Source organism: Perognathus longimembris, chromosome 4, assembly GCF_023159225.1.
Source record: "Perognathus longimembris pacificus isolate PPM17 chromosome 4, ASM2315922v1, whole genome shotgun sequence".
NCBI classification, from domain to species: Eukaryota; Metazoa; Chordata; class Mammalia; order Rodentia; family Heteromyidae; genus Perognathus; species Perognathus longimembris.
In genome coordinates, this window is record NC_063164.1 from 23,842,177 (window position 1) to 23,855,657 (window position 13,481).

The window sequence follows — 13,481 nt, forward strand, 5'->3', positions numbered from 1 at the left end:
CTACACATCTAAATAACTTTTTTGTTGCCAGTCCTGGGGCTTGAACTCAGGGGCTGAGCATTGCTGCTGGCTTCTTTTTGCTCAAGGCTGGCACTCTACTTTTTGAGCCACAGAACCACTTCTGTCCTTTTCTGTTTATGTGGTAGTGAGGAAACAAACCTAGGACTTCAAGCATGCTAGGCAAGCACTCCACCAATAAGCCACATTCCGAGCCCCTTTTAACTTTAGTCCCCTAAATCTCTGACAAAATTATTCTTACTTAGTATTGAAGGTAAGTATGCGAAGTAATGACTGAATTTTAACTGAAGAATACAGCATTCATACCTAAGGAAACATATTCAAAGCTTTTAAAAATGGGAATAACTTCAATTAGAAACGAGAGAGGAAAAAAACACTTTTCCCCTATATCTTAACTGATAGAAAATTTCAGGAATTTAGGGAAATCTCATAAGCAGAACTCTAAATACCAGGGTAAACTGAGCAAAATGCATATCTGGGCACATCATTTATTTTATTTTATTTTTGCCAGTCTTGGGACTTTGACTCAAGAGCCTGAGCACTGTCCTGGCTTCCTTTTGCTCAAGGCTAGCACTCTGCCACTTGAGCCACAGCGCCACTTCTGGCCGTTTTCCATATATGTGGTACTGGGGAATTGAACCCAGGGCTTCATGTCTATGAGGCAAGCTCTCTTGCCACTAGGCCATATTCCCAGCCCTGGCCTTTTCTATATATGTGGTGCTGAGGAATCGAACCCAGGGCTTCATGCATATGAGGCAAACACTGTTGCCACTAGGCCATATTCCCAGCCCTGGGCACATCATTTAGAGAAACTCAATGGCCATTTTCTTGCTAGAAATATATTAACTAAAAAATATTCTACAGAAACATGCTCACAAACACTAACATGCAATTAATTACTAATTTCTAAAATAATTTGTACTTGTTTTTAGTTTTCAGGGTAAATCCTTAAAAGCAGAGTTAACATAGCATTTTATCTTTTATACTTTCAACCTTTTGATTTTCTAAATTGTTGCCAATTAATTGAAAAACTTTCAGGCTGGGTGCTGGTGCCTCATACCTGTAATACTAGCTATGCAAGAGGCTGAGATGTGAAGACTGTGGTTCAAAGCCAGCCCAGGCAGGAAGTCCTAAGACTCTTATCTCCAAATCAACCACCAGAAAACCGGAGTGGCTCTGTGGCTCAAAGTGATAGAGCACTAGTCTTGAAGCAAAAAAGCTTAGGGACAGTGGCCAACCCTAGTTCAAGCTCCACCACTAAGTAAAAAAAAAAAAAAAAATCAGCTGCTATACAAAAGATTTAGTTTCCGAAGAATCAACAACCATGTTGTATTGCCTAATTTTCCTATACTTTATCCCCCTTACAATTCTGTTAACCCTGAAATATTTGTCATTTATCGTTCTCGTGTGTCCAGTCTAGCACAACTCAGAGATGTCATCAATACTAGAAATGTAGCAATGTTTCAAGTTTCCAATGCCAATAACAATCTAAGCATGTTAAATATAGCAGCCGCCTTTCATTGAACCTAGGTAGGAAAAAGTAACATTCAAATATTTTATCTGTGTATTTGTACATAAGCACACACACCTGAAACTCAAAAACTATCCAACTGTAACTCTATAAACTTAGGTTTATAGGTTACACTGATCTTAGTTTAAAAAAAAAACTAGGTTATGAGCCTGAGCAGTCAATATGATCAACTAAAATAAACTATCATCAGCCAAGCTATGTAAATTCTGAGTTTTTCTAAAGTTTTCTTGGATGTTCCTACCCAAGTCTTTCATCATTAAACAGTATGTTAGTTCAGTATGTCAGTTTCTAATTTAGATATTAGAAGGCAAGATAGTTATAATAAATATGAACATAATTTAAATTTGATGATACTTGAATAGTTAATGACAAAGGCTTAGTTATATACTTTTATAAATTCTATTAGTACTGATATTAAATATCAGTATAATTGCACCACTAAGAGCAGCATATAGCAAAATAAAGTTTTTGCAATGTTATTTAATAAAATAAACACACTAGTTTATTGGACTTAACTCAGAGAAACCAGTGTCATTTGTTAAAATTTTGTTTTTAAAAAGAAGCACATTTTATTAAAGTTCTTAAAAGCACTTAACAGAGAAAAAGGTCATGTGATTGATGTAAACACTGTATGTTATGATAGTCATTACCAAATATGTGCCCAAGTCTGTAGTAATTTCAACAAGAAAGGCTTTGAACTTTCTCAAATCAAGGCATTTGTTCCATATTTTTAAAAGGAATGGCAAAATTTACTTGCTTGTTTGCTTTCTCTTGTGTCTGGTCACAAGAGACAGTGTTGCTTAGCAAAACAGCAACCATGACTAACTATGCAGTATCTTGTGTGGTAACATTTTTATCTCATCTCTTCCTATTCTTCCTAATACCCACCTAATACTACGTTCACATCTTTTTAGACTTTGAACTTTTCAAATAAATGATTCAATTAAAAGAAATGTGTATATGTGAAGTTCTACTACAATGGATTTTTTGGCTTTTTTGTTTTGGTGCAAGTCCTGGGATTTGAGCCAGGGCTCGGTCCTTCAGCTTTTTTGCTCAAGGCTAGTAGTATTCTGCCACTTGAAACATAACTCCACATTAAGTTTTTTGGTGGCTCATGAGAGATAAAGAGTCTCATGGACTTTCTAGCCCAGATGGCTACAAATCCTCATCCTCATACCTCAGCTGCCTGAGTAGCTAGGTTTAGAGGAATGAACCATAACCACCAGGTTCTATGTGGACTTTAAAGCCAATTTTAAAAGATAAATATGATTATATGTCTCCTACATACTTCTAAAAAAGCAGTATTTATCTTACTAGAGTGAGACTGCCCTAAAATTTAAGTACTGCTTCGAAAACTATCTCAATGCTGAAATTCTAAGGACTTAGAGCTAAAATATTCATAAGCTTATGATCCCACTTACCTAAAATCTTAGTGTTTATGAGGAAAGAATGTCTAAGGTTTTTTTTTTTTGGTCTGGAAAGTTTATGAACTAAAACTAATCTTGATAGTTGTCTTGGACTCAATTTTGAAATGCATTCTTAAGATTATTTACAAATCAGTATAAATTCAGTTTTCTGAGGAAGTACATGTAAAAGTCCTAATTAGGAATTATGGTTTTTGCTCTGATTTCATGGATAGCTAGAGAGACATAAGAGATTTGTAAGGAATTTACAAGCTTTCAGGGCTACACTACATAATCTTCAAATATTATACATAAACATTATACATAATATATACATAATCTTCAAATATTATAAAAAGTGAAGTTTTTGGGGGGTACCTAAAACCTATAGACTAAGAAAACATGGAAATTATTTTATTATGGCACTTAGTCAATCAACAAAGGGAAAGCACAAGAACTTAAAAGTAACAAAGATATCAGACTATCTTTTAAAATTGGCATGGTTTATCTACTGAAACTAATAAATGGCACTCAGATAAATAGCTTAGATTTTATACAGTTTGTTTCATATTAGGGTTCCCTAGGTTTCCTATTAAGATTGTACATTTGGTTTGGACAAACATATGACATGAATTCACTATTACGGTATCATATAGAGCATTTTAAATTATGTACTTCTCATAAATAGCCTCAAGTTTAGGTATCTATCTTTAATCTAGAAAGAATTAGTATGAAGTTCAACCTTTCAGGCAGATGTTTATTTATCACTGTGATACTGATTTCTGGAAAGGCTATTTTGACTAACACAATCTCATACTATTCTTATGTCTCAGAAGGTAAGTACTATATTAATAAAACATCAAAATTGATGAAAACTCAAGGTACAATTTTGTGTGTGTGTGCGCACATGTGCTACTCCTGAGCCCTGAAATCAGGGCCTGGGTGCTGTCCCTGAGATTTTTTGTTTTTTGTTCAAGATTAGCCCTCTACAACTTGGGGGACTATTGGGAGATAAGAGTCTCGCCAATTTTCCTGCCAGGGCTGGCTTCAAACTGTGATCTTCAGATCCCAGCTTCCTGAGTAGTGAGGATAACAGGTATGAGACACTGACCAGCCAGACAAGCACTATTTAATATTAAGAATTTGAAACCACAAACTTCTATTCAGAAATGATACAAATACCAGGAATTATGGAAACAAAAAAGCAAGCTGGTCACTTACAGAAATCTTTCTGATATAGATCTGATTAATAGCCTAATGGAATCAATATATCTTTCCATGTCCTTTGCCAGAATATTTTCTTTAAGTGAGCCTAAGTGAGTCATTTATAAATCACAACTAATATTGCTTAAGAACAAAAATTTTGGTAGCCATTAATAAAACAGGGGCCTTAAAATAAGCCAGGTGCTGGTGGCTCATATCTGTAATTCCAGCGACTAAGGAGGTTGAGATCTGAGGAACACAGTTCAAAGCCAGGCTAGGGAGGAAAAGTCCATGAGACTTTTATCTCTGATAAATTACAAAAATAGTGAAGCTGAGCTATGGTCAGAGTAGCAAAGTAGTAGCCTTGAGCAAAAGAACATGGACAGTGCCCTGGCCAAGGTCAAGCCGTAGGATGGGCAAAAAGAAGGAAAAGGAGAAGGGGAAGGGAAGGAAAGGGGAAAGGAAAAGCAGAAAAGAGTCAAGTGAACTTTTTTTCACAAAGAATTTTATAAAAGAATAAAGGCCTTATAAGGCAAGGACACCATTTTAATTCTTTAAAGCCAACTTTAGTCATTTGTAAAAAAAATGGAGTTACTAGTCCCATCATGAATCAGTTTACAAATGTGAATTTCCCAAACACAGTAGTTTATGAGTAATATATTATACCCACACTTACATCATAACTCTCATAAATATTCTGAAATATAGGTATAGCCAATTAAAATACTGCCTTTATGGGCTGCATTGAGCTCAGTGGCAAAGCGCTTGCCTAGCAAGTGCAATGTCCTGGGTTCGATCCCCAGTACCAAAAAAGAAAAGACCAAAAAAAAAATACAGTTAAAATACTGCCTTTAAAAAATTATCTTTGCTTCTTTTTATCAGTCACTACAAAACACAAGGAATATAGAAGTATAACTCCAAATATACATTGGTTACTTCACCTATTTTGCATTAAATAATCGTATTGTTTATTGAGCTTTTGAAGAGATACTTATGCTTTTAATAATTATACAACAATTTGTGATGCATAAAATGTGACACCAAAGACACATGGGTGAACCAGAAATCATAAAATTAAAAATGTGTGTACCTCAATGGATACGACCAAGAAAGCAAATGATAATCTATAGATTGGGAAACACATTTTTCTAAAGCCATAGCTAATAAGGGATCTGTATCTAGAATTAGGAACTATTGCAATCCAACAACAAAAAGAGAACTCAAAATAAAAACAGGAGAAAAATGAGGGAGGAGGTAACAAGTTTGGCAAGAAATGTACTCACTACTTTACATATCTAACTGTAACTCCTCTGTAGATCACCTTGACAATTACAAAAAAACAACAGGCAAAGAATCTGAAAAGATACCTCTCAAAGATATACAAAGGGACAATACGCACACAAAAACATGCTTGACATTATTGATAAAATGAAAACTAAAACCATGGTAAGGTATCTCTTTATACCCACCAGGATGGATATAATGAAAAACATAGGTAAAATTAAGTGCTAGTCAGAATGTGAAGAAATTAGAACCTTCATACACTGCTGGTAGGAATGTAAAAAGATGCAGCACTTTTGGAAAACTTCTCAAACGGTCAAAACAACATATAACCTAGTATATATCACTTCTAGAGGCCTATCCAAGAGAAATGAAAATATGTGCACATAAAGCCCAAATATCCATGAGCTAACAAACAAAATGTTGTATATGAAAACTATTATTTGGCAAAAACAAAACAAATATTAACACACTACAGCAAGGGTTAATCTTGAATGCATTATGCTAAGAAGCTCACTACACTGAGCATTTACATGCATGTCCACCAATCTATAGAAGCAAAAAAGTAGGAGATAGGGGGATATAGTAAGTAAGAAATGTGGTTTTTTTTGGAGATGATGAAAATGCCCTAGGACTGACTGTGATGGTACCTATAACTTTGTGAATACCCTAAAATCCACTCAATTATAAACACCAAATGGGCAGATTATTTAAGTTATATTTTAATAAAGTGATCAAAGAATGCCCATTTAAAAAAAAGTGCGTTGTAATAGACTTCAGGAAATACTCATTTTAGGCCAATACATGAAATTTAAAACTTCCTGCTACACAGGTTCTTTATAATGTGGATCTCTGGTTAATCTAGTACTTTTTCTATCAATATGTTGTTAACTCCTGCACCTACATTTTCATTTATTTTACTACCTAGAACACACTTTACCTATTCTATACTACTTTCCCACAATTTTTCTTCCCTAAGCCCCTTCTCTTCTAAACTCAAAAACTCAAGGCAGCAATGCAAATTGGTATTCTGCCATCTATGTCATTTTCACTCTCAACATTCATAAATTACTTGATGATACAGGAGTCATATACTCAGGCTAATTTTTTATAGCAACTAAAACAATCTTCGGTTATCATTTAGGTATTACTTTCATAAATACCTAACAGAATAATTTTCTTGTGATTATTTTACCAACTACAAGTTGCTGATGGCCAAAAATAAATTTTAAGAAAGCATTCAATGAGCAAGAAGTGACTGGGTTGACAAATGGCAATACATAAAACCACTGTTAATATTACTAGTCATAGTTGTGATTAACACACACTTACACTGATACAAGACAGTGACACCCCTTTAAGAGTACTTCAGAATAATCAGCAGTTTTCACTTCAATGATGACAAAAAGATACTTGTGAGCCTCTTACTGCCAATCGCATAGGGATAACATCCTAAAAAATATAGCTATGTTTTTATTGACCATGGATTGCAGTTTTTTGAAAAAGCATTTTAGTTTCATCTATAGTTACATAATTGTAAGCAAAAACTCAATATGCAAGTAACTAGCTCATTAGGAATTCACTTAAAGATCTCCCTTTCAAAGATCTATTCATCTTTGGAAAAGCTACTTTTTTGCTTTATGGACACACTAGGGTCTGAACTTAAGTCTCATGCCTACCAGGCATGTGCCTCTAGAGCACCTAGCCATGCCTTTTGCCCTTTTTTTAAAAAAAAAAAATTATTTACTAGTTCTGGGACTTGAACTCAGGGCACTGAGCACTGTTCCTGGCTTCCTTTTTGCTCAAGGCTAGCACTCTACCACTTGAGTCACAGCACCCCTTCTGGCCTTTTCTGTATATGTGGTAGTGAGGAATTGAACCCAGGGCTTCATGTATGCTAGACAAGCACCCTACCACTAGGCCACATTCCCAGACCATCTAGCCCTTTTTTTGTACTTATTATTTGGAGATAGGGTCTCTCTTCTTTACTGCATGTACTTGGACTGCAATCCATAACTTTCTGCAGAGCTGGGATGACAGGTGTGCATCACCTCCAGCGTGGAGATAGCCTCACCAATTTCATGTAGAGATAGTCTCACCAATTATTTGCACCTTAGTGGCTGGCTTTGAATCTCAATTCTCCAAATCTCAGCTTCCTGCATAGTTGTGGTAAAAAGTGCAAAGATGGGGTGACCACACATGCTTTTTGCCTGGGCTGGCCATGATCCTTCTGAGCTCAGCCTCTGAGCAGCTAGAATTAAAGATGTGACCCAAGTAACCTGGCTTGGAAAATACAACTTCTTATTACCACTGATGTTAACTTGCAAACCCATCCTCTACTCATACTCATTGCTTAGCTATTTTATCTCAACTGATGTTAAAAAAATTAACTCTTCAACCAAAAGTCATTCTTTTTTCCTTTCAAAAAACCAAAAAAGTAGGAACTTCCTCTCCTCTCCAAACCTTCTTTTCTAGGTTATTCATAAATCCTAGATTAATCTAACAACCTGGAGGGGAAAAAATGTGACAAGTGCTTTCCCAGCTGTCCACATACCCAGTTTCATTTATGATATGCCCTTAATTATCTTACTTCAACTCTGAGAAAAAGCAACATTGGCATCTAAAAGTTTATCATGGATTTCTAATGTTTTTGCTTTTTGAAGTGCTAGAGATCAAACCCAATGCCAGTGCAAGATAGGCAAATGCTCTACCACTGAGCTATAACATCAACTCCACTTTATTTTGGTTTGTGTGTGGTTGTAAATTCAGATTTGCAAAGCCTTAAGCCTTAGGAACTTGATTAAGTACTTAGTTTTAGGTAATGTATGCATAAAATTACAGATTATCAGAGGAGATACTACATTCTGTTTATCTGTTGGAAAAACACTATAATATGGAATGATTTCTTATATGTAGCCTAACAAAAATCTGGGCAAAACAATAAAATCTATCTTTACATAGACTTAAAACTGGAGACAGGTGTGCATATTTTAAGAAGAGTCATACATTTTGGATCAGAAGAAAAACTAATTGGCTAGTTTTATGAGTTTTTCCCCCTCAAACCTAAATTTATAAGCATAAAAGTTGTGTCTAATTTTCAATTATATTTCTTACAACTTCAGTAAGATGTTCAGGGTCAGCTTATAAGTTTAGCACATGTATTTTTCTTATTTATAATTTTATTATTAAATTGTCATAAGAATACATTAATAAACAGCTAGTTTTAAATTATCAGTTCGTTTCTTTAGTTCCATCTTTACCTCCACCCTAAGAGGTGATTTATGAATCATTCAACTTGCTGGTAGCCTGCCTTCACAGGTTTCCAGTATTTACCCCATTCCAGCCTCTGTAATCAGTGAAGATGCATATCTTGTAAAAGTAGCTTATATTAATATTTTGTCATGTGCATTAAAACTTCAAAATTTTAATAGTAAAAACTGCACTAAAATAGTAAATATGTATTAAATAGTAAATGCACATGAAAACTTTAACATATATAATCACAACATTAGCTTCTCAACTTGAATGAAAAACAAAGTATACCATAACAGCTTTAATCATTATTGAAAGATATATGGTATGTGTATCTGCTACTAACTCAGTTATTACTTTCTTAGTTTCAGTCACTCAGAAAACCCATAGCAACTGTATTTTAAAGATAAACACAGCAATAGCATGTATATTAAAAACGTACTATGGCTTCTTGCTATTTTTAAGAACCCAAAAGGAAAAGAGAGAAACACGGAAATACTGCAGTTAGTTTTGCCTTGAGTTGAAATGGGTGTGCACATGCACATATATATTGTATTTTTTTTTTGCAGTGCTGGGTAATCAAACCTTACATGTAGGCAGCAACTCTACTACTAAACTGCAACCACAGCTCAGTTGTCTGCTTATAAAACAAGAACAGGACTAAATTAAATGTACTTCTTCATTTAGGGATAAAATATCAGAAACTTTTTGGCCAAAATAGTATTTGAAGGAAGCAGAATGTTCAGGATTGTAAGAATCTCCAAGGCAGACTAAATCCACTTTGTAAAGTAAATTTTAACTGTTTGCCTCATCTTGATCATTTCACTAAATCTTTTAAAAACGGGAACTAAAAAGGAAGTCAGGCAGTTCAAAGACCAACTTCCTGTCACAAATGATATTTTTCATTCAAATGAAATGTCTTTCATTTAAAGAAAGGCATACTGGTAAAGTTTAAAAGGTCATATTTAAAAGTGGCTCACTAACTGGTTAATTCGTACAATTAATATATGTACAAGCTTTTTGTGCTTACACAAACCAAAATGCCAGTCCATATTAAGTGGTTGGGCGGTGGGCACTGGAGGGGACAGCAGTTGGGGGAAGGCAAGATTTAGGATAGTAGGTACAGCATGCTATATATAAAGAGGAAATACATACACGTTTGCATATGAAATGACTTAACAGTAATTGGGCAACATTTAGGTAATGGACAGAGGAAATGCAGGGCATTTACTATATTACAGATATATCTATTTTAAATTATAAACTATCTGAATTGTCTTTTCCAAAAATGAAACTGGAGATGCAAAAAAATACTCTTTTTACTTCAAGGTTGATCTTCCTTTTGCCTTATTAATCACCAATTTCCCAAGTTTCTTGACAGAAGATGGTGATATTCAACTTTGGGTTTTTGGCATCTTCTTGGCCCAGAGTATTAAATACAGTTAAGTACTAAATAAAGTATGGAGAAGTTAATAAACTTGAAGTTTCCACAAGTAGGAAGTTAAAATGAAGCTAAGACAAACAGCTATAATTAGCTGAAGGATAATACTTTATCTCACAACCTAAAGTAAATGCTATTATTCTAATATTACAGATAAGGAAACTGAGTCTGAGATTAAGAAATTTCCCTTAGGTCAAAAAATTCCTTAATAGCAGGCACTTGACAGTACTGGAAATGTCAGGACTCAGACCCAGACCTGTGACTCCAAACCTGTGACTCTTTCAAAAAGACATTCTCTGTCCCAGTAGGTGCTAATATCTGAATTAGTATAAACTTGTCTCAAATGACACTGCATCAGAGATGAGTTCACAAATGAGTAAGAAAAAAAAATAGCCTGCATTTTACCATACTCTGACATCTGCTACATGAGCTTTGTGATTTCAGACTTGAGCTTTACCACTCAAAATAAAGATACCACCAGAAGTTATACATCAAAGAAGCTGTCAAGAGAATACACAGTCTGACTATAGCCAAGCTTCTAGAGCTATGGCCTCTAAGACAGTTAGAAATAAATGGAGAAATTTCATTAATACACTGTAAGCACGCAATTATGAATGTTGTCTTTAAAGACAAAAATGCATACTTGGCTTTCTCTATACTGTACTTAAACAAAACCAAGTATCTTAAAACAAGAGATTAAAAAAAGCTACTTATGTAAGAACAAAAACTCCCTACTATTCAGATCTAATAAAAATATGAATAAAAGTTTGCAAAGTTTCACCTGAAATTCCATGGAATCACAAGTTACAAATCTAAGTAAAATAAATCTGAAAGGACCTTTGGCCAGGGCTAAAGAACACAACAGAAAATATCCTTAAAAACTCACATGAAAAATCATTTGTGCAGAATATGGTTTTAAAAAGTGTACTTTTTGGTTTACAGAAAAAAAACGGAAAAGCAGTAGTTTCACCACCATCAATACTATATATAACTACTTTCATATTTGTAAATAAAATCATTCTGTGGAAAAATTCCTTGTATTTATCTTGATTTTCTTGGCAATGACAAATTGTTAATGTGGTCCTTTAAAAAGTAACAATGCAGCAAAGTAGATTTTGGAAAAGCAACGTGGATACAGAAAATCAGAAGGCACTTTCAATTAACCATCATTATTTATTCTTATGTAGAAGCCTCCCATGAGTCAATCGCATTTAACGACCTGTTTATCTTTCAAATATTCATTCGGTGCTTTACTTTTAAATCAGGAAGCAGCGGTTAGTTACATGTGCAAAATTTTAATAGGTAGCAACCGAAAGTACCCTATACTGACAGAGCTAATGCAAACTGAGGCCAGAAAGAAACAGTTAACGTCTTGAGAGGGTTTGACAAATTTAAATAGGTCATACTGCAGGTTCTTTAAAAATGTCTAAACCCATGTGTCAGTGAATTTTTTTGCAGTCCCCCCCCCACACCCCTAGGCAAAGGGGGGGAAAAAAAATCTCAAATTGTCATCAGTCTCAGAATGAGGTTAGCTACCGTACTCGAGACAAACAATGGACACTTATAATGCCTATTTTTAGAATTTGAATTAAATCAATCCCTCATTAAAGTTTAGACAAAAGTATGTAGAAAAGGTGTGTAGGGAGGGGGGGTGTAAGCAGGACTTGTGCGTGTGGGATGTGTGTGTGTGCGCGCAGATAACTCAAACACCCTCGGCCCCCACCAAAAGAAAAAAAAAAGACAAAAACAAAAAAAGAAAAACTGATGTTAAAAAAAAAAAATCAAAGTGCTTCCGACTAATCATTTCCCCGGCGGTTTTCAAACGCGGTGCGATGATCAACCTTGCCGAAAGGTTAAAACCGAAACTGCTTGCAAACACCAGCTTCCCCGTGACCAGATCCCAACCGTCTCTCCAAAGTTATTGCAAAATGTTTTTTTTTTCTTTAGTATCCCTTTCCTTGCAAAAAATAAAAATAAAAAAACAATACAACACCACACTTCCAAGACGACTCGCTTTTTTTTTTAATGGGGTGGGAGAAAAGAGAAGAGGGAGGAAAAGGAGTCAAAAATTCCCTTTAAAACCACGAAAATAAGCAGCGCAGGGCAGCCAACAGCATCCTCCTCCAAAGGCTGGGCGAGAGCGAGGGGGAAAGGGGGCGAGAATAAAATACAGCACGAGAGCAAACCTTGGGTGAGTTTCGAACTTTATTACACAAAGAGAACGCAGAGGGGGGAAGAGCGGGTCGGACCCTCGCCGCCCCGTCCCCTCGCCGAGCGGGCACCGCGAGCCCGGCGGCGGCCGGGAATGGCAGCCGTGCGGCACCTTCACCTCCTCTGCCCTCAACTGTCGCCTTTCCTCCTCCACCCCCCCTGGGCACCCGGGGCGGCGGCAGCCCGGGCGGAGAACCGGGCCCGGCCAGGCAGGGCCGAGCGGAGCGGACAGCGAGGTCGGCGACGAGCCGGGCACACAGGCAGGCGGGCGGGCGGGCGGGCGAGTAGCCCGGCCGGCCTCCCCCGGGGCGGCTCGGGCTCTGGCTCCGGCTCCACGCCCGGCCCGACCTGGCCCGGCCCGGCGGTGGCGGCGGCGGGAACGCGGGCGCCAGCTCGCCGAGGCCGGCCTCCCGCCCGCCCGCCCGCACACACCCCCGGTCGCCGGCTCCCACCCCACCCGCCGCCCCCCGCCATGAGCGCCGCCGCTGGCTGCAGGCAGAGTCGCTGCCGCCCGGCCGCCGCTGGCTCCAGTCCGCCGCCATTATCCTTTGTTCGCGGCGAGCGGCGGCGAGGTTGTGGGGCTCGGGCGGAGGCTCCATCTTTACCGCGGCCCCTCCTGCGAGGGGAAGGCCCCGGGCGCGGGTGTCCGGCGCCTCCCCGGCCCCCCTCCGTCCCCCCGGCTCTCTCCGGCTCCTGCCTCCTCCTCCTGCTCCTCTTACCGGTGGTACAAGCTCCTCCGTCACTGCTTTCGTTCGCGGCCCGGATCTCGCTGGAGTTTTATTCTCTCCCCCACGTAACACACCGCGTCAAACTACACCTCCGCCGCGTCACTCACCAACACTCCGCTTCTCCCAGCCGCCCGGGCCACAGGCAGCAGCCGCCGCCGCCGACTGAGGAGCCGCAGCCAGGGAGCCAGCCAGCGCCGCCCAGCGCCGAGTGCGCAGCGGCTGCGCACGGAAACAGCCGAGCCCGGCCCCGAGCGGCCCGCGCCGCCCCGCCCCGCGCCGCCGGCGGAAAGGCCCGAAGGCCTTCGGGCTTCTCCGGACCCGGCGGAAAGGGGAGTGCGGGGAGGCGGGCCAGCCAAGGGCTTGGTTTGGGGACGGGTTCCGGGAGGAAAGCAGCCGGACTTCGCCGAAGGGTT

General features: G+C 38.5%; 1 protein-coding gene across 6 annotated transcripts in view; it reads right to left on the reverse strand.

Moving 5' to 3' along the window:
• Creb1 (cAMP responsive element binding protein 1) overlaps positions 1-13,270 on the reverse strand; it is a 46,305-nt gene extending 33,035 nt beyond the window's left edge. For 3 of the 6 annotated variants that reach the window (XR_007210723.1, XR_007210722.1, XM_048344874.1), the window contains exon 1: positions 13,060-13,251. The gene's annotated coding sequence lies outside the window, so the exon portion shown is untranslated. Of the gene's footprint in view, positions 1-13,059 lie in introns of all 6 variants that reach the window. The other 3 variants (XM_048344873.1, XM_048344872.1, XM_048344871.1) reach the window with 3 other exon arrangements.
• Positions 13,271-13,481: the final 211 nt, after the last annotated feature.